This window comes from Montipora foliosa, chromosome 6 (assembly GCF_036669935.1).
Source record: "Montipora foliosa isolate CH-2021 chromosome 6, ASM3666993v2, whole genome shotgun sequence".
Classification (NCBI taxonomy): domain Eukaryota; kingdom Metazoa; phylum Cnidaria; class Anthozoa; order Scleractinia; family Acroporidae; genus Montipora; species Montipora foliosa.
The window spans coordinates 21,225,091-21,229,584 of record NC_090874.1 but is presented as its reverse complement, the minus strand read 5'-3'; positions in this window follow the sequence as shown (position 1 = coordinate 21,229,584).

The window sequence follows — 4,494 nt, the reverse complement described above, 5'->3', positions numbered from 1 at the left end:
TTGCCGCACCATATAGTCAAGGTAATGTTGAAGTATTTGGTACGGCAAATGCAGGCACACAACGTGTGGCAATGTCTCTGTCGGCACTTATTTAAAATTTCAGGAATCCAATAACCTCTTCAGCTGACTTGGCTCAAATTATAAACATTGGGAATAATATGTATTCAGCTTTGTCACAATCATACAAACAGGGACTCTTATTTTTGACAGATTTGCCTGTTATGGTTATAACTTAAGCTACATTAATTATCAGTTGACATACAGTGATAGTCATAGTAGTTTGCTAAATAGTGCACTTCCTATAATTTCAGGCTTTCCTTAATTATATCAACGTTAGCTGCCTTTGATTCTTTGCTCATGGATAATTATCATGCATATATTTTAACACAGTAGCAATATACTGTCTGCCTAATGGGAGGTGTAAAATGTTTTACTCTCATGGCAGAGATTTATTAGGTATGGGACCCATTTGCAACATGACTTTGTACTTCAATTGAAGTAGATTCATTAATGAATTTGGTACAACATTTTCAGAATATATGTGCACAAACATCTGTTACTTATGAGATTAAAATGTGTTAACATTATTAAAATGTAAAGCAACAGTGGAAGCATTGTTCATTCATTATATGTTCGAAACTAAAATTTTAGACCCTAGGAGCACTTAAATTTTAAAAGGTACGTAGATATAGGCATATTTCTATCGCCCAAAAATTTTTCATCTGTTCGGTTTCCCTAACTGAAAGTCTAGTGATCCGAAAATTATAGAAATCAAAACTTACCTTTTCGAAAATTTCAGCCAGAAAAAAGGCTCCCGAAAATTCTAGGTGACATTTTTAGGGTAAAAATTCGTTAAAAATGGGCAATTATACCATGTTTTAGATGTTCGAAAAACCTAGGAAAGGGAGGCAAGTGAGGAATTTTAAAACAAATGTTCCGAAAATTCTAGATCTCAAATCGTCTTCCGAACAGATATTTTCCGAAAATTGACGTTGGGTGCCCCTGGTAAAAGAGACATCTGTAATACAATGCATCTATTGTTTTATTTTCACGTTTTGAACATGCATTCATCAGAGTTGTAATTCATCACGGAGTTTCGCGTTGACACTGCAAAGTTCATTATTCTGCGGTTTTGTTCATTTGGTAGCTTTCTGTTTGGAGTTCATCCTGGAGGAAGATCTGCTGGTGGCTGAGTCGATTTTCTTTACTCGGTTTTGTGGTGGAAATCAAAACAATCGACATAAACCTTTTTCCTTTGCCTACTTAGTTTTCTTAATGGACTCCTCTAGTTTTTCTTTCATTGTTTTGCACTGAAAGAGGGAGGTAATACCAATGTGGGAGTCGATTTAAAAGCCGCAATTTCCAAAATTGATTAAACTCTTCACAGTAACCATTATCAACATGATTTTTGTCTTACCAAACAGAGGCATCTGTTGTCAGCTTACATGTATATTCAGGCTACTTTCGTCATCTGCATTATCATCACCATAATTGCCAGCATAGATTCCAATCTCTTTTGCAGGTCTTTCGTGGAAATACTGGGCGAAACAACATTGTCAAGCATAATCTTGAGGAGGTTGTCATAGCTAGCTTCCTACGCTTTCAGCCAACTGACTTTTTTGGTCATAAGGCGTTGAGAGTTGAGCTGTATGGAACACTTAAATCCCCAGGTAACTCATGAATCTGTTCTTCGCAAAGTCTTGACAGGTTTTGTTTTACAAATCCATTTAATTGTTTAAAAGCCAAAAAGAAAAAAAAAGTAAAAACCATTCAAACTACATACAATCATAGACAAAAGTAGTTTGGAAGGTTATGTAAATGAACGCACAAGAGCTGTTACAGTACTTCAACCCGCTATTGTTAGAGTGCAAAAGAAAGAGTTTCACCTTCTCTTACATAGCCCCCCTCCCCCTAGTCAATGTTGGAGGGTAACACAACAATTTCCCACTAAAACCGTTCAGTTTTGCACAACATTGAATAGGGGGGAGGGGAGAGAAGCAATGAAGACGTCAAAAGTGCTGACCTTCCCAACGGTTTTGTCTATGATTGTATGAGAGAAGGAAAATTGCTTTGAACGCTTATAACTCTCGTAGTATTTAACATGTGGCTACCATTTCTTATTCTGAAAATGTTCTTATAATGTACTCTCCAATGCATAAATAAAATCTCACAATACCGTACTGAAATTTGGTGAAAATCATTGTTTTATGATTTAGATTTCAGACTTGCGTGACGCTTCCTAACCTTACTCCAAAATCCATTCTGTTAGGAAAATGTCTATCAAGAATGCCATAAAAATATTGTTTTGTTGTTTGATGTTTCATATTCATTAAAAGAAAGCTTTCTTTTTTGAAGATGTTGAAATAATGCCAAAAACTGATTTATTTCAATCGATTTAGCAAGGAATGATACAAGATGCGAGAGCACTCACCTTACTCCGGACATCACTCCCAACGTAACTCCATTTTCGAAGCCTAAAATAGTGCATTTAAAGCACAGGTACAGATAAAATATTGAAACTGGAGTGTAAAGGGCCTCAAAGGAACTAGTAATAAGACTTTTCATGGCCATTTTAGTTTTAATTTTAGGTAAATTGCGACATTACTCCATAAAGAGAGCTTAAATTGAAGTAACGTATCTAATTAACCTTTATGTCTACATGGTTTCAATGGAGTAGTGTTGAAAATAAGTACATACAATAACTTTTGTCCATAATTAGAGACACAATTGCATGTATGTATTCCAGTATGCTTTACATATAACTTCATTATTGTTGCAAAATATCACATTCATTGGTCATATATTTTGCATTTTCTTATGGAGTAATGCCATGGAGTAATGTTCAAATACATGTTGATTACTTTTCCCAAAATAGGTCAATGATTGACAGGCCATCCTGCTAGTAGTTGGGAAGGTTAATATGTAAATGAACCGCACCAGAGCTGTACTTCAACCCGCTTCTGTTGGAGTGCAAGAGAAAGAGTTTTACCTTCTCTTATATAGCCCCCCTCCCCCTATTCAACGTTGGAGGGTAACACAACAATTTCCCACTAAAACCATTCAGTTTTGTACAACATTGAATAGGGGGGAGGACGGAGAAGCAATGAAGACGTCAAAAATCCTGACCTTCCCAACGGTTTTGTCTATGATTGTAGTTCTTGTATGTGTCGTTTCAGAAATTTGACAGCCTAGTGAATTGTAAGAGTTTTGCCGGTGGCAAGAGAGAGTTTTGTAACAGATTTAAAGTAAGTCAGTGGTGTTTTCAGTAGTACATGTACCTGTTGATTCCATTTCAGTTCCTGTTATAAAAGCACCTATTCTGGTCAGCGTGACTGCACAATCGTCGACTAGTGTTGCTGCCTTTTGGGAACTGCCAAAACGGTATACAAATGACAAGGACATTTTATCATTTAAATTACTATATCGATCGTTAGTATCTGACACAGCCAACAACATTACTGTCGAAAAGGCTTTCTCCACAGTCGTCACGGGGCTTGAAAAGTTCACAGAATACGAATTTAAAGTGTGTGTCTTCAGTTCGGTGGGGTGTGGACCAAAGAGTTCCTCAAAGATTGCAAGGACATTGGAAGATGGTAAGGGACTGTAGCTTTTATCAGGCTTAGTATAGTCAAGAATTGGGGGCAATGTGGTGAATTACAGCTGAATTACAGCTGAATGAAATGGCAATTTCCGATGCCCATAGACAGAGCTGACCCTTTCTTATACATTTTCTATCTCCAATTATTCCACGTGGTGTGGGAGAAGATAGAAGAAATTGAGATATTTGCAAATGTAGAATGAAATGGTGTTTTTATTTATTGATTAATTGATTCATTTATTTGCGTACATGTATTTTCTTGTTCCTGATAAGCCATCTTTGTTCATTTAAAATGTCACTTCCTTTGAGCATCAACTTAATTTCCTTTATTGGGAAGTTAAGAAAGGAACAAAGTTGCTTTTCAATTAAGAATGGTTGAATCACATTTTTTTAAATTCAATCCGTGGGCAAAGTTCATTCTGATTTCTTGTCTTTGCTGCATTTGAAATCTTTCAGTCCCATCAAAAGCTCCTAGCAATTTTACAGTGACTGCTGACACATCTACGGCTATCATAGCGTCCTGGCAGCCTCCATCCCCCGACTCCAGACATGGAACCATTATAGGATTTACGATATTCATCAGGCAAGAAGGCTCTGATATTAACAGAGAAGAAGACATTTATGTTTCCAACGTCACAATGTACACAAAAAAAGTCACCAAATTGGCTAAATTTACACAATATGGATTTCATGTGTTGGCCTTTACCTCTGCTGGTGATGGAAAGGACAGTTCTGTTCAATTCGCAAGAACAAAGGAAGATAGTAAGTGATATTGTTTAAGTTAACTTTAATTTGTAACAACAAGGCTCCCTTGAAGTTAGGTAAGTCAGCCTGTCACCCATTTAAATTAAGTTTAAGTGGTGCAATGTATAGGTAAAAAACGAAAGTCATTGTTT